We start from the raw sequence: 23,275 nt of genomic DNA, 5'->3' as shown, positions 1-23,275 counted from the left end.
CCACTCCACTCCTAGAAAAGTGAAACAAATACACCCCAAATCATGTCTCCTTGGGTTGTCTCACCTGTTTTTCCAGCTCCTGATCCCCCTACACCTGTCCCTTTCCCACCACTTTCCTGACTGCTTTCCTCACATCCTTGTTCCTCAGTGTGTAGATCAGGGGGTTGAGGGTGGGTGTGAGGATCATGTAGAGCACTGCCAGTGCTTTGCTCTGGTCCTGGGAGTAGTCGTCCTTTGGCTGCAGATACAAAAACATAATGGTCCCATAGAAGAGTGAGACCACCATTAGGTGGGAGGTACAGGTCCCAAAGGCCTTTTTCCTTCCCTCTGCCAAGTGCATTTGTATTATTGGCCTGGCAATGCACACATAAGAGGTCAGGATGATGCAGACAGGCATGCCTAGGATGATTAGCCAGGCGATAAACATTTTGGACTCCGTCGGGCCAGTATCAATGCAGGAGAGTTTAACAATAATCAGCAGCTCACAGAAGAAATGATCCACGTGCCAGTTTCCACATCGAGGCAGCACCATGGCCATTGAGGACTGTAGAAAGGAGTTGGCAGAGCCAGAGGACCAGGAAGCTGCAGCCAGGAGGTGGCACAGCCTGGGGTGCACGATGGAGGCATAGCACAGAGGCCAGCAAACTGCAACATAGCGGTCAACTGCCATCACTGCAAGAAGCACGCACTCAGTGGAGCCAAGTGCCAAGGCCAGGGTACTGGACCATGCAGCCAGCATAGCTGATCTTCTTGTTGCCACCCCACATGTTCACCAGCATCTGGGGCACAATGCTGGTGGTGAAGCAGAGGTCGAGCACAGAGAGGTTTCTGAGGAAGAAGTACATGGGCGGGTGGAGTCAAGCATCCAGGATAGAGAGTAGGACGATGGTCACATTCCCCACAAGCGTTATGGTATAGAACATCAAGACAAAGAGGGAGAGGATCAGCTCCAACTCAGGCCACTCAGAGAAGCCCACTAAGTTGAAATCCCCACCTGTGAGGATTTCACAGCTTGGTTGTTTCCATCTCCTCTTCGGCACCTGTCATTGAGGGAGACCCCATACCATCTGGAGTGGGATTTAAGAGCAATAAGTGGGTAATTTATACTGGTAATGGATTTACTGGATAAGCATGGTCCCTGGATGTGACCTACATTCTACTTTCCTTTTGTTTCCTCTTGTCCTTTTTTTTTCCTTCTTTTTATTCTATTTTTTTTTAATTGCAGTAACATTTGTTTATAACATTGTATAAATTTCAGGTGTACATCATTATACTTCTATTTCTGCATAGATTACATCATGTTCACCACCCAAATACTAATTACAATCTATCACCACAACATGTGCCTAATCATCTCTTTCTCCCTCCTCCCTCCCTCTGGTAACCACCAATCCAATCTCTGTCTCTATGTGATTGTTTGTTGTTGCTTTTATCTTCTACTAATGAGTGAGATAATACTGCATTTGACCTTCTCCCTCTGACTTATTTTGCTTAGCATAGCCTCTTGTCCTTTCAAACTTATTTCCCCCTGTTGTATGAAAACTCCAGCAGGCTCATGACCTCCATGGTAATGAAGTATTACAACCACTTTCAGCCAGAAACAGAGTCTAAATTTACTAATTTGAAAACCCAATCCCATGCATATTAAAAACTCAGACCTCATTTAACACTCAGTCTTGTCCTCTCCCAGCTAGGGCTCCTTCTAGGCTAACCCTTGTGCTTGAGGGAGGGGCTGTGGGCAGCTTCTGTCTCTCTTGGCCCCTTCTCTGCCAGACGTCAGTAGTGGCCACAGGGCCTTCCTGTTTGGCCCATGCATAGAGAAAGGGAAAGAGTAGCAAGAAGGCTCTTACTGTCCCAAGATAATGTCATGCTCCCTGAGCCTGACTCTTTAAATTTTAAAGAGCTGACTCTTCTCTCAAGGGAAATGTGAAACCCCCTTAGAAACCCCCTCACTGGGACAGTGGATTCATAGGTCCTCAGCCTGGGCTGATGCATCTCCTTCTGAGGCAACTGACATCACCTTTTGTAGCCTCTGGAGATCCAGCATCCTCTCCCAGCATCATGCTACTCGATCCCTTTGTCCCCCTGGTGCCCGACCAGATGGGACTCAGGACAAGCTTGCACTAGCTCTTCCTTCACTGTCTCCCTTCTCTGACACACAGGAAAAGCCCTTTCATCTTTTACCTCAAACCACTGCAGCAGCCAAGACTTCCCTGGCTCCCCCACTATAGCAGTTGTTGGCTCTTTTCTCACCCACTAGAATTTCCAGCCTGGCTCACTCTGCCCCCTCCCAAATATAAAATGCATTTATTGAAGTCTCCAAGTGGCTCTGTTGAAGTCTCCCACCTGCAGGCCTCTTGAGGTGAAGGAGCAAGTACCTCAAAACGCTCTCTCTTGTTTGGAGGGGATGGTGTATACTCACACCCCCATTTACACCTAATGAATCTTCACAAATCGTTTCCACTCTCCACTCTCTTGATCCTGCCTAATTTTTCAAGTGGATGAAGCTACTGTGGGTGAGTAGTATGATAATAATAGAACCATTTTTAAAAATCATTTTCTTATAGACAAATGAAACCAGAATCAAGATGAACAGACAACCAACCAGCTGGGAGAGAATATTTGCAAAACATACATCTGACAAGGGGTTGATCTCCATAATATATAAAGAACTCACACAATTGAACAACAAAAAAACAAACAACCCGATCAAAAAATGGGCAGAGGAAATGAACAGACACTTCTCCAAGGAAGATATACAGATGGCCAATAGGCACATGAAAAGATGCTCAACATCACTAATCATCAGGGAAATGCAAATCAAAACAACACTAAGATACCAACTCACGCCTGTTAGAATGGCTATAATCACCAAGACAAAAAAACAACAAATGTTGGAGAGGATGTGGAGAAACAGGAACCCTCATACACAGCTGGTGGGAATGCAAATTCGTGCAGCCTCTATGGAAAACAGTATGGAGATTCCTCAAAGAATTAAAAATAGAGATGCCCTATGATCCAGCCATCCCACTACTGGGAATCTATCCAACGCACCTGAAATCAACAATCCAAAGAGGCTTATGCACCCCTATGTTCATTGCAGCATTATTCACCATAGCCAAGAAGTGGAAGCAACCTAAATGTCCCTTGACTGACGATTGGATTAAGCAAATGTGGTATATATATACAATGGAATACTACTCAGCCATAAAAAAACATAAAATCGTCCCATTTGCAACAACATGGATGGGCCTGGAGCGTATTATGTTAAGTGAAATAAGCCAGAAAGAGAAAGACAAACACTGTATGATCTCACTCATATGTGGAATATAAACCAACACATGGACAGAGAAAACTGGACTGTGGTTACCAGGGGCAGTGGGAGTGGGAGGAGGGGGGTGGGGGGTGGGCACAAGGGGTGAAGGGAGTCATATATATGGTGATGGACAAACAAAAATGTACAACCCAAAATTTCACAATGTTAGAAACCATTAAAACATCAATAAAAAAAAATCATTTTCTTATAATTCTACAAATGGTTGTCTCTCACACTCACCCTAAAGTTTGAGTCAAATATAAGGCAGAGAGATGCATTTTAAGGTATTGGTTCTTATGTACCAAAGGCAGTGGGACAGTCAATAAGAACCTTTTTTAGGGTACCTTCTGTCCAAGCCTCTGAATAAAATTGAGTGATAATAAGGCAGCAGATTTCAAATAAATTGGCAAAAAGATAAAGGAATTTAGACACTTATTTTCAATAGGAATTGCAAATAAAGGCACCAAGAAGAAAACTAAAATTAGGTAAAAAATTCACTTCACTTGGGTAGAAGTTGAAGAAATCAGGCAGCGAAAAAGATTACTTCTGTATGTGACATTAACAATTTCCACCTTGAGTTTTTCTGGGACTTGTCCAGTTGCCCCTTTGCTGTTAAAAAGAAATACTTCAGGGGCTGGCCCCATGGCATAGTGGTTAAGTTTGGTGCATTCCACTTCAGCAGCCCAGGTTTGCAGGTTTGGATCCCTAGTGCAGACCTACACCACTCATTAGCCATGCTGTGGTGGTGACCCATATCTAAGTAGAGGAAGATTGGCAAAGATGTTTGCTCAGGGCTAATCTTCCTCAGGAAAAAAGACAGAAAGAAAGAAATACTTTATAGAGTGATGTCAACAATGTGGCAAAATGAGCTGTTCCCTTTGTCTCTCCCCCTCTGAATTACAACTAAACAGACACTCATTGGCCAATGGAGGATACCACACAGCACAACAGGATGCCTGAGAGACTCATGCGGCTATACATCTGGAGGTGGATGGTCTGAGTCCCTGGGAAGCAGTGGAGTTGGTGAGCACTCCCCTAGCCCACCACAGCAGCAGTAAGCCAGGTGGCAGGTCCTCACACAACAGCCAGCACTACTCTAAGAGGAGGTGGGGACAACCCAGACTGTGGGCAAATGCTATCCCAGCCTATGGGAGTGCACACCATGCTGTGGCAGCCCCACCAGTGGGAACGCACCGTGGCATGACTGTAAGAATAGGTGGCAACTGCCCTGCATGTGCACACGAATGCTTTCCCGGCCAGCAGGAGTACCCACCACGCTGCTGTGGCCCCAAAAAGTGGCCCCAGCTCAGATCCTGGGAAGAAGCCCCACCCACCAAGCACACTGGCTGGTACAACTGTAAGCAGAGGCAGCAGCAGCCCCATGTGTCCATGAATGCTATCCCAGCCTGCAGGAGTGCCCAGGATACCTGCACAACTTCCAGCAGATGGGGTGGGCTCAGAAACACAGCTCCTGCTTCCCCCAGTTGGTTGCAGGTAGAATCTGCAACCTGATAGTACCACAAATGCGCCAGCAAAAGACTAGTTCATCAAACACCATGGAAAACAACAGTGACAATTCAGAGCAGAAGGAAAATGATAAGTCTCCGGAAACCAACTCTGAAGTCACAGAAATTTACAATCTAAAGGACAGAGAATTCAAAATAGCTGTCATAAAGAAACTCAATAAGTTACAAGAAAACTCAGAAAGACAGTTCAATGATTCAGGAATAAAATTAATGAGCAGAAGGAACACTTTATCAAATACATTGAAACTATAAAAAAAAAACAAACAGAAATTCTGGATATGAAGAACACAATTAATGAGATAAAACATAATCTAGAATTCTTAAAAAGTAGAGCTAATGTTATGGAGGACGGAGTTAGTGATTTAAGATAATAGAAATATGGAAATGCTTCAGTTGGAGGAGGAGAGAGAACTAATATTTAAAAAAAAAAATTAAGGAAGTCTGAAAAATATCTTATTAGATTAGGAAAAGCAACATAAGAATTGTAAGTATTCCAGAGGAAAAAGTGAAGGAGGAAGAAGCAGAGAGATTGTTCAAAGAAATAATAGCTGAGAACTTCCCAAACCTGGGGAAGGAGCTGGACTTAGAAGTATATGAAGCCAAGAGAACTCCTAATTACATCAGTGCAAAAAGACCTTCTCCATGGCATATAATAGTAAAATTGGCAAAAATCAATGACAAAGAAAAAATATTAAGGGCATCAAGGTAGAAGAAAGTAATCTACAAAGGAATCTCTGTCAGACTTTCAGCAGATTTCTCAGAAGAAACCTTACAGGCTAGGAGAGAATGGAATGATATATTCAAAATACTGTAAGACAAAAACTTTCAGCCAAGAATACTCTATTCAGCAAAACTATCCTTCAGATATGATGGAGAAATAAAAACTTTCCCAGATAAATACAAGCTGAGGGAGTTCGTCACCACTTGACCTCCCTTAAAAGAAATGATGAAGGAAGCCCTCATACCTGAAACAAAAAGGCAAAGGTCTAAAGCTTTGAGCAAGGAGATAAATAGACAGACAAAATCAGAACACTGCAGCTCTCTATCAGAACAGGTTAGCAAACACTTAATTATAACATAAGAGATAAAGGGAAGGAAAGCATCAAAAATAACTAGAAACACTTCATTTTAATCACAAACTCACAACACAAAACAGAATAATTCGTGAAAACAATAACTCAGAAGGGGAAGAGAAAAGGGATGGAACCTGCTTAGGCTAATGGAGATAAGAGGCTATCAGAAAACGGACTATCTCATCTATGAGATATTTTATACAAACCTCATGGTAACCACTAAACAAAAAATCAGAGCAGAGCCACAATTCATAAATCAAGAGAAAACTGAGAAAACCACCAAACTGAAATGGCAGTCAGAAATACAAGGGAAGAGAAACAAAGGAAATATAGAACAACCAGAAAACAAGGTATAAAATGGCAGTTTTAAGCCCTCATATATCAATAATCATTCTAAATGTAAATGGATTGAATTCTCCAATAAAAAGACACAGAGTGGCTAGATGGATTAAAAAACAAGACTCAACAATATGCTGCCTCCAGGAAACACATCTCAGTTCTAAAGACAAACAGGCTCAGAGTGAAGGGATGGAAGAGGACACTCCAAGAAAATGGCAAGCAAAAGAAAGCAGGTGTTGCCATACTTAGCTCAGACAAAACAGACTTTAAAATGAAAAAGACAATGAAAGACAAAGAGGGGCAATATATAATGATAAAAGAGACATTCCCCAAGAGGACATAACACTTATGAATATATATGCACTGAACACAGGAGCACCCAAGAATATAAAGCAACTATTAACAGAACTAAAGGGAGAAATTAACAGCAACACAATAATAGTAGGGGACCTCAACACCCCACTTACGTCATTGGAAAGATCATCCAGACAGAAAGTCAACAAGGAAATAGTGGATTTAAATGAAACACTTGATCAGATGGACTTAATAGATATATAGAGAGCATTCCATCCCGAAACAGCAGAATACACATTCTTCCCAAGTACACACAGATCATTCTCAAATATAGACCATATGTTGGTAAATAAGGCAAGACTCAATATATTTAAGAAGATTGAAATCACAACAAGCATCTTTTCTGACCACAATGCTATGAAACTAGAAATCAACTATAAGAAAAAAACTGGGAAAGTCATAAATATGTGGAGACTAAACAACATGCTACCACGACATGATCAACCACAAGATCAGTGAAGAAATCAAAGGAGAAACTAAAAACTACCTGGAGACAAATGAAAATGAAAATACAACGTACCAACTCTTATGAGATGCAGCAAAAGTGGTCCTAAGAGGGGAATTCATAGCATTAAAGCCCCACCTCAACAAAGAAGAAAAAAATCTCAAATAAGTAATCTTAAATCACACCCAAAAGAACTAGAAAAAGAAGAAGAAAGCCCAAAGTCAGAAGAAGGAGGGAAATAATAAAAATTAAAGCAGAAATAAATTAAATAGAGACTTAAAAAAACAGTAGAAAGGATCAATGAAATTAAGATCTGGTTCTTTGAGAACATAAACAAAACTGAAAAACCCTTAGCCAGACTCACTAAGAAAAAAAGGGAGAAGGCTCAGATAAAATCTGAAATGAAAGAGGAAAAATTACAACAGATACCACAGAAATACAAAGGATTATAAGAGAATACTATGAACAACTGTATGCCAACAAATTGGACAATCTAGAAGAAACGGATAAATTCTTTGACTCATACAACCTCCCAAAACTGAATCAAGATTTAGAGACTCTAAATAGACCAATCACAAGTAAAGAGATTGAAACAGTAGTCAAAACCTCCCAAAAAATAAAAGCCCAGAACCAGATGGCTTCTCTGGAGAATTTTACCAAACATTCAAAGAACATTTAATGCCTATCCTTCTCAAACTATTCCAAAAAATAGAGGAAGATGGAACACTTCCCAACACATTCTATGAGGCCAACATCACCCTGATACCAAAGCCAGACAAAGAAGGAAAACTACAGACCAATATCCTTGATGAACATAGATGCAAAAATCCTCAACAAAATATTGGCAAACTGAACACAGCCATACATTAAAATGATCATACACCCTGATCAAGTGGGATTTATACCAGGGACACAGGGATGGTTCAACATCCACAAATCAATCAATGTGATACACTACATTAACAAAATGAGGAATAAAAATCACATGATCATCTCAATAGATGCAGAGAAAGCATTTGACAAGACCCAACATCCATTTATGATAAAGACTCTCAATAAAATGGATATAGAAGGAAAGTATCTCAATGTAATAAAGGCCATATATGAAAAACCCACAGCCAACATCATACTTAATGGTGAAAAACTAAAAGCCATCCTTCTGAGAACAGGAACAAGACAAGGTTGCCCACTCTTGCCACTCCTATTCAAGATAGTACTGGAGGTTTTGACCAGAGAAATTAAGCACGAAAAAGAAATAAAAGGTATCCAAATTGGAAAGGAAGAAGTGAAACTCTCGCTGTTTGATTCTATATATAGAAAACCCTGAAGAATTCATCAGAAAACTATTAGAAATAATCAACAACTACAGCAAAGTTGCAGGGTACAAAATCAACTAACAAAAATCAGTTGCATTTCTATACACTAATAAGAAACCAGCAGAAAAAGAAGTCAAGCATACAACCACATTTATAATTGCAACAAAAAGAATAAAATACCTAGGAATAAATTTAACCAAAGAGGTGAAAGACCTACACACTGAAAACTATAAGACGTTATGGAAAGAAACTGAAGAATATATAAAGAAATGGAAAGATATCCCATGCACATAGATTGGAAGAATAAACACATTACAATGTCCATATTACCTAAAGCAATCTACAGGTTTAATGCAACCCCAATCAGAATCTCAATGACATTCTTCATGGAAATCGAACAAAGAATCCTAAAATTTTTGTGGAACAACAAAAGACCCCTAATAGCCAAAGCAATCCTGAGAAAAAAGAGCAAAGCTGGAGGCATCACAATCCCTGACTTCAAAATATACTATAAAGCTATAGTAATCAAAACAGCATAGTACTGGCATGAAAACAGACACACAGATCAATGGGACAGAATTAAGGACCTAGAAATAAACCCACACATCTATGGACAGCTAATTTTCAACAAAGGAGCCAAGAAGATACAATGGAGAAAGGACAGTCTCTTTGATAAATGATGCTGGGAAAACTGGTCAGCCACATGCAAAAGAATGAAAGCAGACCATTATCTTACACCATACACAAAATTAACTCAACATGGATTAAAGACCTGAATGTAAGACCTGAAAACATAAAACTCCTAGAAGAAAATACAGGCAGTTCACTCTTTGACATTAGTCTTAGCAGCATCTTTTCAAAGACATGTCTACTCAAGCAAGGGAAACAAAAGAAAAAATAAACAAATGGTACTACATTAGACAAAAAAGCTTCTGCAAGGCAACGGAAACCATGAACAAAACGAAAAGACAACCAACCAACTGGGAGAAAATATTTGCAAATCATGTATCTGACAAGGGGTTAATTTCCAAAATATATAAAAAACTCATACAACTTAAAAAAACAAACAATCCAATCAAAATGGGAAGAGGGTATGCACAGACATTTTTCCAAAGAAGATAGACAGATGGCCAACAGGCATATGAAAACATGTTCAACATTGCTAGGGAAATGCAAATCAAAAATACAATGAGATACCTTACACCAGTCAGAATGGCTATAATTAACAAGACAAAAAATTACAAATGTTGGAGAAATGTGAAGAAAAGGGAACCCTCATACACTGCTGGTGGGAATGCAAACTGGTGCAGCCACTATGGAAAATAGTATGGAGATTTCTCAAAAAATTAAAAATTGAAATACCATACCATCCAGCTATCCCACTACTGGGTATTTATCCAAAGAACTTGAAATCAACAATTCAAAGAGATTTATGCAACCCTATGTTCATTGCAGCATTATTCACAATAGCCAAGACATGGAAGCAACCCAAGTACCCTTCAACTGAAGAATGGATAAGGAAGATGTGGTATATACATACAGTGGAATACTACTCAGCCATAAAAACAGATAAAATGGTCCCATTTGCAACAAGAGGGATGGACTTTGAGGGTATTATGTTAAGCGAAATAAGCCAGAGAGAGAAAGACAAACACCACATGATTTCACTCATATGTGGAAGGTAAACAAACACATGGATAAAGAGAACAGATTAGTGGTTACCAGAGGGGAAGGGGGCTGGGGGGTGGGCAAAGGGGGTAAAGGAGCACATATGTATGGTGACGGATAAAAATTAGACTATTGGTGGTGAGCACAATGCAGTCTACAAAGAAACTGATAAATAACAATGTACACCTGAAATTACACAGTGTTATAAACCATTATGACCTCAAAAAAATAATTGGAAAAAAAAAGAAATATTTCATAATATTGCCTTCAAGATAGATAGCCATTGCCTTCAAGAAGCTCTGAGACATCCAGATCTTTCCAAATCTATTTTCTCCACTAATCATACTGAGTTTAAGAACGACTTTTTCTTAGTAAATACTAGCCTTCCTCCTTGCAACACTATCTTCTCTCTCCGTTGGGATGTAGGTTATTAGTTGTGCTCCTTCCTGCCTTTGGACTGAGCATACTGAGAAAGTAAGGATGGGGCACTGGTGTATAGTCAACGCCCTTCAGTGTCCTCGTCTACAATCAGTCTGCTTCATTAGAACTAATGTTAAATAAAATTGGCAGGGAACATTTTTACACACTGTAAGGGTGAGTAATTTTTTACTAATCCCTACCTGAATTTAAAAATTCATAAGGAAAATTTAAAAGAGGGGGTGAGGAAACAGGGAAAGAAAAATTGATGAGGAGTAATTTGGGATTGGACAGAAGCACGAGGGACACACAGCGGATGTAACGGGAGGTCCAGTATAAGTGGATCCAGTGAAGTGATTTCACTTCACATATAAGTGAAAGAATGGATTCCCAAACACTCCAGGAACGGAGCTCAGAGAAGCAACACCAGAAGGACAAGAGGTAGACTAGTAGTCTGAGATAGTGTTTATTTTGTTCATTATTAAATCTCCGTCAACTGCCAAATGTCTGGCAAGTGATAGGTGTATATTCAGTTAATACCTGTCCAAAGATCTCAAGGGTGTGATCTTTGAACCAAATCTGGAATGCTCATATTTTGTTTGACCCACATAAAACTTTAAAAATTGAGGAATTTTTTTTTAAATTAATATCTCTTAGTATCTGTGACTAGTACCACCAAGCCAATATTTACCCAAGACACTAATTCACTGCAGGTGAATTTTACAGACATTTCTCTCCAGTTCTGAGTCCCCACCACTACCTATCCCTCCAGCTCTGCCCACCTCACACATCCATCTTACATGTCTACTGTCTGCAGGCATTTGAGACTGAACCCCATACATCTGCTGCCTGATCCAAGGTCTTGCCATCATGTGATTCTGTGGCTCCATCAGCTCCAGACAGCCCCAGCCAGGCCCATGAAGACTCTTCAGGTTTCTATGCTTTTGATTGCAAACTATTTCATGTTCTTCTTGGAAGTAAACTTGGCATATATTATAAATCAGAATAATACATGCTTGGCACATGGAGGCATGGGACAACACCATAGAGCAGTCAAGAGGAGAACTCAATTCTTCATTTCTTTTGACCACTTTAAAGTCTTTAAATATTACAAGAACCAGCTGTAATAAAAATATCTAAAACTTTCTGTTTAATTTTTTCACATCATGATAATTAAACCTCAAAATGACACTATGAGGTAGTTAGAGAAAACATCAACATCCTCATAATGGACTGATTAGCTGGCATCACGTCAAACAGCACAGAAGTGGTGGAGGATCCAGGGCACCTTGCATCTTCTACCACACATTGTCTTCCCTAAAGAAATTGTTCAGATTCTCCACTGAGAGAATAAGAAGATAAGAGAAAAGTGGTAATGGTGAATAGAAAGGAATTAATTGAAATAAAAAGAGTAAATGCATCAGGGAGTTGGGAGAGGTTGCTGAAATTTGATAAAGCAAAGAATGAATGATGATGTTAAACTCATCATAACCAATGATAGATGACTTCACTAAATGCTTCTTGTTTGGATTAATTAACTCAGAGAACCTTGGTGAGGCTGTGATATAGGGTCTAGACTATTGAACATGAAATCAAGAACCCTCTGTTTAAATCCTGGCTCAGCCGCTTACTACATACAGAAACTTGGAAAGGTCTTGAACCTTTGGATCTTATGTATCTTAGTTTACTCCTCAGTAATATGAGAATAACAATATCATAATATTCTTTTCATAGCGTTATCCTGAAAATTATAAAAGATAATATACATGAAAGCAAATTTAAACTGTTACTCACTAGATAATTAATAATAATAATGGTAGTAGTAGGAATAATGGTAACATTTCTCATATGCACACTACAAGCTTGCAATGTACAAACTGCTATATGTACATTACTTCATTTTATGTTCATACATAATCTCTGAGGTTGTTAATATTACTGCCCCATTTTACAGAGTAGAAAACTGAAGCTTACGGTGACTTAGTCCTGAGGCCAATTCCACATCCCCAGCATGTGGTAGAACTAGGACTCAAAAGTCAATATTCACTGGTTCCAAAGCTCATGATCACCAAACTACCATACCAAACTGCCTGTGTTATTGTAGGCGGCTATGCATATAGTCCCTTTGTAGTTCATCTCTCCTAGTGCGTGACACACAACAGGCACTCAGGAAATGTTTGCTGAGTGAAGGGAAGAGGTGAACTGCCGGAGTCATTCAACAAAACCACTGCCAATCCTGACCACTCAGCATTGTACAAAGAGGGGAGGAAAGACCAGTGTTCATCCCCAGGGTCATCTTTATTTTCTCAGGGGTCTTATTAATTAAAAAAAAAAAACGAAAAAAAAAACTTCCTAGAGCCTTGAAAGCATTAATAATCCAGTTTTATGTCAATGTAGGGGTCTGAGTTGGGCACTCATGAGTAGAACCACATCCTGGCTTTTCAGACCCTTCCAGCTAAAACCTGGCATCGAGAGAGATCAAAAGCAAAGAAACACTACTCACCTTCACACATTCTTCAGTCTGACATGTTAAAAGTCATGTTCTTGTCAAGTTCTTTACTATCCACTTAAAGTCCTGGTGAGAGGTGAGAGATTTGAATTCTTGGGGAGAGGAGAAGGGAAGCTATGTTAGGCTCTGTAAGACACACAGGGCTCATCCCCCTGCTATAAACAAAATCACTGCCGAAGCAGCAAGATGCAGAAGTGTGTTTTCCCTTTGCCAAGACTATCAAGCCTTCAGACTGTGTAAAACTTACCTGCCACAGCAGCAAGGTAGGAACAGGAGCACAAACTGGGATTTGGTAAAACTGCCAGCGCCTTCCTTTGCTTCCTCTTCCTATTATCCTCCTGCTTCCGCCCACAAAACATTTGGCTTTGTCTCACTCTCAGAAATGTTTTTGAGCACCCAAATCGTGTTCTTATCCTCTTCTCTCATTCCCCCCCAGGGGTGGGGACAAGACATTATCCCGAGTCTTTAAAAAAAAGGGGGGGGGCGGGTCTGTAATGGGTCACAGAGTAATGTATATCTAGTACACCCAGGGTTTCTATTAGCTAAGTCAATTCTGGCACCTCTCAGCTGAGAGCCTGTCCGCTGTGCCCAAAGACCCAGAAGACGTTGACCTAACCAAGTGACTGAGAGTTCTTTCTGGCTGTCCAAAAGACCTAGTTTGTGGTTTCAGGCAGCTTTTATACTAAGTTCCTAGGGATCTATGAGAAATTTGACACCCCACATGTCAAATCCACAGGCAATCTTTGTGTGTTTACTCTGCAGAATTCTCTCTGAAGGAAGTGCCCGAAAGTGATCAATTAGCATAGAAAAGTAAGGTGCCCTGGGGAGAAGAGGTAGGTAGCAAGGAGGATGAAGTAACCGAGGCACTAAAGCCTGCTTCTCCACACTTCCTTTGAACTTTAAAAATTTCTAGGTGAATAAGTGTTTTATTAAATGCTTGGTAGTATTTAAATGGTCACCAGCATTTTATTAGTTCAAACATAAGTAAGAATTGTACACTAGATACTGCTGGGGAACAGAGGAAAGGAAGAACCAAAAATCAAGTAAGGCAGGTTCCTTACTGTAGTTTTTTTGTTAATAATAATAATAATAATAATAATATATGGTATTTCTAGCAGTTGATTTTTGGGTAAATTTACACAAATAAGATACTTTGGGAGAAAAAAACTAAAATAAAGCTAGGTTGCAAAATTTTATACATTTTCTAGTACATTCTTCAATTTATCCAATAAAAAATTAGCATAGTTTTCATTCTCATACAATCAAATTCTCTGGATTAAGACTAGGGAGATAATACTCATTCACCATGCAGACACCTAGATTTTAAAAAATCAGTTGGATTCAGTCAATTAATATTTTCAGTTTAAAAAATAAAAAGCCCAGCTAAACATAGTCTTAACATTTGACCCAGCAATCCCACTACTAGGTATTTACCCAGCTGATTTGAAAACTTACAGCTACACAGAAACCTGCATGTGAATGTTTATACCAGCTTTATTGATAATCACCAAAAACTAGAAGCAACCAAGATGTCTTTCAACAGGTGAATGGATAACTAAACTGTACATCCACACAGTGGAATACCATTCAGTGATTCAGAACAAAGAGCTATCAAGCCAGGCAAAGACATGGATGAATCTTAAGTGAAAGAATTGCTTAGTAAAAGAAGCCAGTTTTTATTAAATTCCACAAGCAGGCTCTTGTCTTGAAATGGAAGTCTTCTCCTCCTGGAATCTTTAGGTGCAACACAAGGTCTTGGTGTTTGTCCATCACTTAGCTACTTTGGAGGCTGAGAGCTTCGAATCCTAGTAAGAGCAGCTCAGAGTTTGGGAATACTGCTGTCACTGTTGATCAGCATCAAAGGGCAGAAAGTTGGGTAACAGACAGAGAAAAAGACACTGATGCCCTGTCGAGTAAGATTTTTCTCATGTAAATGGCAAGAAGAAAGAATTGCCTAAATGAATAAAAACAAAACATGCCATGAGGGAGAGGATAGTTTGTAAGGTTTGCCTCTTTGGGGAGGATGTTTGTGTGTGCTTGCTCCTGTGCATGTCTTGGGCATTCTTTCGGTGTCTGCACCAGAGACTACAGACACTGGCCCAGCCCATAAAGAACACAAAGAGGAGATCACAAATAACTATGCTTCTTATAAATTCAACTCTATTCTCTGCTGATAAATAATACTTCAGAGATAACTATGCCGAATAAGAGATTTTTTATAGCCACCTATTTTGTATGTCTGGGATAGTAATTAGCTATAATAAAAAAATGGAAAGTAACAAGTGTTGGAGAGGATGTGGGGAAATTGGAACCCTTGTATATTGCTAGTGGGAATGTAAAATGGAGCAGCCACAGTTTGAACCAAGAAAAGTATGGCAGTTCCTCAAAAAAGTAAACATAGAATTACCATACACCCCAGCAATTCCACTCCTAAGTATATATCCAAGATTTGAAAACAGAAACTCCAACAGATACTTTTACACCAATGTTCCTAGCAGCATTATTTACAAAAGCCAAAACCTGAACGTGTGTGTGTGCAGGCACGTGCATGAGTGAGTGTGTACATGTGTGTGTGTGTGTCTGAGAAGATGGATGGGTTCCATGGCTGGCAGTACACAGTTTTCCAAGACAAGGCGTCCTCAGACACCTGGCAGATCTTCGTAGGGTAAGTCCACCAAGAAGAACAAGGCCCCTGCATTTAGAAGGAGTCCTGCCCTGGCATGTTGGAAAAGCTGAAACCAAAGCCTGAAACTGGTTGAGCTGCTTCCCTTCTCCTCTCCAATCCTCTTGGTACACCCTCAGATACTACAGATCTGTATCACTACACTAATGGCACACTCAAACTGTTCTTGTGAATTCTCCCTAACCACTCTGGCTTAATGCATTTCTGACTCTGTCCTGATGGCACTACTCTTCCCTGCTGTGTTCTTCCTCACACTGCCTGCACTAGAAGGCCAGGACTTACAGTAGGCATCTTTCTCCTTCCTCATGGCCACTTTGAAAATTTCTTCTCATATATCTTTTAAAATTCCCAGCTCCTTAGAAGTTTGTGACATTACACGATACACAAAACTATGCTTCATTCTGTGATAACCTGAAATCTCCCTCTCCCTTATTTGTAGAAGATAAGTTCCTGTCCTCTTGTCTTCTTGTCCATACTTTCTCCTATCATCTTTTTTTTTTTTTTGCGAGGAAGATCAGCCCCAAGCTAACATCCATACCAATCCTCCTCTTTTTTTCTGAGTAAGACTGGTCCTGGGCTAACATCTGTGCCCATCTTCCTCCACTTTTTATATGTGACGCCACCACAGCATGGCCTGACAAGCAGAGCATCAGTGCACGCCCGGGATCTGAACCCGGGCTGCCAGCAGCAGAGCACGCGCACTTAACCACTACGCCACGGGACCAGCCCTTCTCCTATCATCTTTATTTATTTTTTTTTTGTGAGGAAGATCAGCCCTGAGCTAACACCCCATGCCAATCCTCCTCTTTTTGCTGAGAAAGATTGGCCTTGGGCTAACATCCGGGCCCACCTTCCTCTACTTTATGTGGGACGCCACCACAGCATGGCTTGACAAGCAGTGCGTTGGTGCGCACCCGGGATCCGAACCTGCAAACCCCGGGCCGCTGAAGCAGCGTGTGCGCACTTAACCACTTGCACTACCGGGCTGTCTCCTATCATCTTTAATGATCTGAACTTCCTGTCAGATTCTTGACCTCCTCTCCTCTAATTTTTCCTCCAAATTAAATCAGACACCCACTACCCAAAATGGTAATGATGGTTTTGTCATCATCAGAATTTTCACCACCTCCAAAATCTCAACTTCTAGTACCGCATTCTCAGACCTTCTACTCCTGACCTCAGTGGTTCCACACCTGTCAAGGTCTGGTTATCTGCACGTGCATGAAGGCTTCAGATGCACTGATTCCAACACTGGCCTGCACCTCCTGTGCGTCTTCACCTCCTTCTTGATTCAGGTGAGACTCCATCGTCCATTTTTATAAATAATCCATTGAAAGCACACTTACGGACTCCCCTTCTCTTGCTACAGAGTCCTCACTCTCGCCTGTTCAACCTATTGCCTGGGATCTACTGAGCCCAGGGCTGCTGAAGATATCATACAAACCACTGTTTCCACTTGAAATTCATGATTGTAGACCCCAAATAGGCACTCTGATCACCTAGAAATCCTACTAAGATTTCACATTTGTACATGAATAAGTTCACCTTCTCATGTCTGAGGTGGTTATTTCATTCTTTCTTTCTCCCTAAAACTTTCACACAAATGCTCCCCCCTGCTCATCCTCAGTCAAAGTGCATCTCTCTCACTTCATGGAGGAATAAGAAGGTAGTGCTCGTTATTTTTCTATTATGTGGTATAATTTGCAATGCTTATTGAATTGCTTTTCTCAGAAACCTCCAGAGGCCTCTGATTTCACTCATATTCGTTTACAAAGTCCTTAAAATGAACTGAATTCATCTTCTACTGCTCCCCCACCTCAATCTCACTGCTCTGGCCAGGCTGGTCTCCTTGCTGTGCTGTGGACTTATCATGTGACCTCTCACCAAGATTCTGCACTTTCTGTTTCCTGAGCCTCCCTATCTGACGCTGGATCCTTCACCTTCTCCAAGTCTTTCCTTACTCAAATGGCAACCTCTCTGAGAAGTCTGTTCCTAACCACCCTACTGAATATTATAAATCTCCCACCCTCCCTACCCCACCTCAACTCTGTTTTTCCATCGTATTTAGTACCAACTAACACACTATGGGATTAATGCCCTATAGAGTGTAAGGTCCATGAAAGGGGGGGAATTCTTTCTATTTGGTTGACTACTCTATTCCCAGTACCTTGAGTCATCCATGGCTCACAGTTCCACGAATATTTGTTGCATAAATAATTTGACCTCCTTACTGAACTCACATTAATATTCTAACGGCTGTTTACTCCAATTATTTGGATATTCTCCAGTTATTTAGATAATCAGATCATGTGCAAATAATCAGAGTTTTGTTTCTTTCCTTCTAATATTCATAACTATTATTACTTATTTTATTGTTTTGCAGCAGTAAGGCTCTCCAGAATAGTTAACAGTGATACTGCACCCCCATAGTTTCATTCCCAGATTTATTCCCTAAAATATTCTTCTTTACTTGCATGAGGAGACATATACCAAAGTGATCATTGGAGAAATGTTTATAAAACAAAAAGTGAGGGGATGGGGACTTAAAAGTATTCAAGAGTGTAAATGAAATAATTACAATTACACAAAACAGCAGGTATATATATAATATTTTGAGTGAAAAATGAAATTGAGAAAAATATACACAAGTGACATCAGCATCATGGTGGTGTGAGACACTCCCCTTCAATCTACAACTAGTGGGTGAGCCCACAACTCAACAAAGCTTCCTCTGCTCAACACACCAGGGTGCCAGAGAGATCCCCACATCTGTATATCTGAAGGTGCGTGGATTGGAGCACACCAAGGAAGCGGAACCAGGGAACAGCAGAGGCAGTGCCTGCAATCCTGGCTCCCCAGCCACAGTGGCTGAGCCCATAGCCCCAGCAAACCCAGTAGCAGCGGTGGAGGTGGGGCCCATGACCCCAGCTCCCCCACCACAGCCCCAGTGGAAAAAAAATAATAATAAAAAAAGCAGCAGTGGCATCAGCACCCACAACTCCACCCCCGCCCCCACTGCAGTGGTGCCCAAAGCCACAGGAAACAGAGCAGCAGGGGCAGTGGGGCCCACAACCCCAGTGCCCCCACCTGTGGCAGTGCCTGTGAACCCAACAACCCCAGAAGTGGCTCAGGCACCACGACCCTGACTCCCTCCCACCACAGCAGCAGTGCCCACAACCCAGGTGACCTCAAATGCAGTGGAGGCACCTGCTATCCCAGTGACTCCAGTGGTGATCCCCGAGACTGCAGTGACACTGGCAGCAGCAGGGCACCAGTGACACAGAGGGAGCGCAGGCAGCAATGACAAAGGCATCAGTGACACCGCTGGCAGAAGTGTGGAAGGTGGAAAGTACTGGCTCTCAAATATAACCAGAAGTAACTCAGGTAAGAGAAACCAAGAACTGTGCTATAGCGCCATCTACTGAAAAACAAGAAAAAGAAAGGCCTCTAATCTCCAACTGATTGAATAGTTAGAATCAAAACAAAGCTATATCTCAAAAAGAAAAATATACGCTACAACAATGCGTCAAGAGAGGAATAACTCATCAGCCACCATGAAAACCCACAGCAACATGGCATCACAAAAAGAAAAACAATTCTCCAGAAACCAAACATAAAGTTATGGAAGATTGATAAAGAATTCAAAATAGCTGTCACGAAGAAATTCAGTGAGCTACAAGAAAACTCAGAAAGGCAGTTCAATGAGCTCAGAAATAAAATTAATAAAAAAAAAAGGAATACTTTATCAAATAGACTGAAACTCCAAAGAAGAACCAAACAGAAATTCTGGAGCTGAAGAACTCAATAAATGAGATGGAAATGTATTAGAAAGCATTGGAAATAGAGCAGATCTTATAAAAGAAAGAATTAGAGAGCCTGAAGATGGAAGTCTAGAAACAATTCAGGTGGAAGAGGAGAGAGAACAAAGATTTTTAAAAAATGAAGAAATTCTACTAGAACTATCCCACTCCATTAGAAAGGGCAACATTGGGGCCAGCCCAGTGGTGTAGTGGTTATGTTGCCAGCCCAGTGGTGTAGTGGTTAAGTTCGCACACTCTGCTTCAGCGGCCTGGGGTTTGCGAGTTCGGATCCGCTCACTACTCATCAAGCCATGTTGTGGCGGCATCCCACATATAAAACAGAAGACGATAGGCACAGATGTTAGCTCAGTGACAATCTTCCTCAAGCAAAAAGAGGAGAATTGGCAACAGGTGTTAGCGCAGGGCCAATCTTCCTCACCAAAAAAAAAGGGGGGGAGGGCAACATAAGGATAATGGGTATCCCAGAAGGAGAAGAGAGGGAAAAGGAGCAGAGAGCTTATTTAAAGAAATAATAGCTGAGAACTTCCCAAATCTGGGAAAGAAGTGGGATATATAAGTACACAAAGCTAACAGAAACACCTAATTATCTCAACACAAAAGACCTTCTCCAAGACACATTATATTAAAACTGTCAAAAGTCAATGATAGGGCCGGCCCCGTGGCTTAGCGGTTGAGTGCCCGTGCTCCGCTGCTGGCAGCCTGGGTTCGGATCCCAGGCGTGCACCGACGCACCGCTTCTCCGGCAGCTATGACATACAACTATGTACTGGGTCTTTGGGGGGCAAAAACATAAATAAATAAAATCTTTAAAAAAAAAAAAAAGTCAATGATAAAGAAAGAATTTTTTAAAGCATCCAGAAAAAAAAGTAACCTACAAAGGAACTCCCATTAGGCTATCAGCAGATTTCTCAGCAGAAACTCTACAAGCCAGGAGAGAGTGAAATGATATTTTCAAAATATTGAATGATAAAAACTGTCAGCCAAGAATACTCTATCCAGCAAAGTTATCTTTCAGATATAAAGGAAAAACAAAGACTTTCCCAGACAAGCAAAAGCTGAGGGAGTTTATCTCCACTAGACCTATCTTACGAGATATGTTGAAAGGGGCTTTTCTACCCAACACAAAAAGGCAAATACAATACTTTGAGTAAGGTGATAAATAGACAGACAGAATCACAAAATTGCAACTCTATTTCAGAATAGGATTAATTAAGTTAAACACTTAATTACAAAGATTAAAGGGAAAGGCATGAAAAAGAACTATAGCTACTTCAATTTGGTAACAAATAACATAAAAAGGGATAATTTGTGACAACAAAAACATAAAAGTGGAGGAGGAAAAGGATGCAACCTCTATAAGCAAATGAAGATAAGATGCTATCAGCAGAAAAAGGACTATTTTATCTATGAGACGTTTTATACAAATTTCATAGTAACCACAAACTAAAAATCTAGAGCAGAGACATGAAACATAATAAAACAGGAAACTGAGAAACACATAGAAAACCACCAAAATAAAATGGCAGACAGAAACACAAGGGAAAAGCAACCATGGAGTTATAAAGTAATCAGAAAACAAAAGATAAAATGAAAGTAGTAAGTACTCATATATCACTAATCACCCTTAACGTAACTGGATTGAATTCACCAATCAAAAGACATGGAGTGGTTGGATGTATTAAAAAACAAGAACAGGGCCGGTCCCGTGGCTTAGCGGTTAAGTGCGCGCACTCCGCTGCTGGCGCCCCAGGTTCGGATCCCGGGCGCGCACCGCCGCACCGCTTCTCTGGCCATGCTGAGGCTGCGTCCCACATACAGCAACTAGAAGGATGTGCAGCTATGACACACAACTATCTACTGGGGCTTTGGGGAAAAAATAAATAAATAAAAATCTTTAAAAAAAACAAGAACAAACAATATGCTGCCTTCAGGAGACTCAGCTCAGCTGTAAAAAAACACATAGGATCAGAGTGAAGAAATGGAAGATGATACTCTAAGCAAATGGTAGCCAAAAGAAAGTGGGTATGGCCATACTTCTATCAGACAAAAAAGACTTCAAGCCAAAAAAGGTAACAAGAGACAAACATGGACATTACATAACGATAAAGAGGACAATTGGTCAAGAAGACATAACATTTATTAATATATAAGCACACAACATAGGAATACCAAAATATATAAAGCAATTAACAGTCTTAAAGGGAGAAATTGACAGCAACACAATAACAGTAGGGGACTTTAACAACCCACTTACATCAATGGATAAATCATCCAGACAGAGAATCAACAAGGAAACATCGGTCTTAAATAACATACTACCAGATGGACTTAATAGATATATACAGAACATTCCGTCCAAAAGCAGCAGAATACACATTCTTCTCAAGTGCACATGGAATATGCTCAAGATTAGGTCATATGTTGAGACACAAAACAAGTCTCAATAAATTTAAGAAGACTGAAATCATATCAAGCATCTTTTCCAACCACAACAGCATGAGACTAGAAATCATCCAGAAGAAGAAAGCTGAAAAAATCACAACTATCTGGAGATTAAGCAACATGCTACTGAACAACTATCAGATCAATGAATAAATCAAAGGAGAAACCAAAAAATATATGGAGACAAATAAAAATACAACACATCAAAATCTATTGGATGCAGTAAAAGCGGTCCTTAAGAGGGAAGTATAGGGCAACACAGGCCTACCTCAAAAAACAAGAAAAATCTCAAGTGTACAATCTAACCTTACACCTAAAGGAACCAGAAAAAGAGAAATGAATGAAGGCTAAAATCAGCAGAAGGAAGGAAATAAAAATCAGAGCGGAAATAAATGAAATACAGACTAAAAAGACAACAGAAAAGATAATTAAACTAAGAGCTGGTTCTTTTAAAAGATAAACAAAATTCACAAACCTTTAGCTAGACTCACTAAGAAAAAAAGAGAGAATGCTCAAATAAATAAAATCAGATACGACAGATGAAAAGTTACAATGGATAACACAGAAATGCAAAAGATTATGAGACTACTATTAACACCTGTACACCAACAAATTGGACAACCTAGAAGAAATGGATAAATTCTTAGAATCATACAACCTTCCAAGATTGAATAAAGAAGAAATAGAGAATCTGAATAGATTGATCACTAGTAAGGAGATTGAAATAGTAATCAAAAACCTCCTAAAAAACAAAAGTTCAAGACCAGACAGCTTCTCTGATGAATTCTACCAAACATTCACAGATTTACTACCTATCCTTCTCACTCTTCCAAAGAACTGAAGAGGAGGGAACAATTTCTACTCATTTTACAAGGCCAACATTATCCTGATACCAAAACAAGACAAGGACAACACAAAAAAAGAAAATTATAGGCCAATATCTCTGATGAGCATAGATGAGAAAATCCTTAACAAAAAATATTAGTAAACTGAATACAATACATTAAAAGGATCGTACATCATGATCAAGTGAGATTTATTCCAGGGATGCAAGGATGGTTCAATATCTGCAAATCAATGAATGTGATACACCACATTAACCAAATGAAGAAAAATATCATATGATCATCTCAATAGATGCAGAAAAAGCATCTGATGATTCAACATCCATTTATGATAAAAACTCACAATAAAATGGGCATAGAAGGAAAGTACCTCAAAATAAAGGCCGTATATGACAAACTCATGGCTAATATCATTCTCAAGGGATAAAAACTGAAAGCTATCCCTCTAAGAACAGGAAGCAGACAAGGATGCCCACTTTTGCCACTTTTATTTAACATAGTATTGGAAGTGCTAGCCAGAG

General features: G+C 40.2%; 1 pseudogene; it reads right to left on the bottom strand.

Annotated features, from left to right (window-relative positions):
* Positions 1–70: 70 nt before the first annotated feature.
* On the bottom strand, positions 71–16,953 carry LOC131412579 (putative olfactory receptor 2W6; annotated as a pseudogene).
* Positions 16,954–23,275: the final 6,322 nt, after the last annotated feature.

Source organism: Diceros bicornis, chromosome 1, assembly GCF_020826845.1.
Source record: "Diceros bicornis minor isolate mBicDic1 chromosome 1, mDicBic1.mat.cur, whole genome shotgun sequence".
NCBI lineage: Eukaryota > Metazoa > Chordata > Mammalia > Perissodactyla > Rhinocerotidae > Diceros > Diceros bicornis.
The sequence above is the reverse complement of the archived record's forward strand: the minus strand, read 5'-3'. Positions and strand labels throughout refer to the sequence as shown.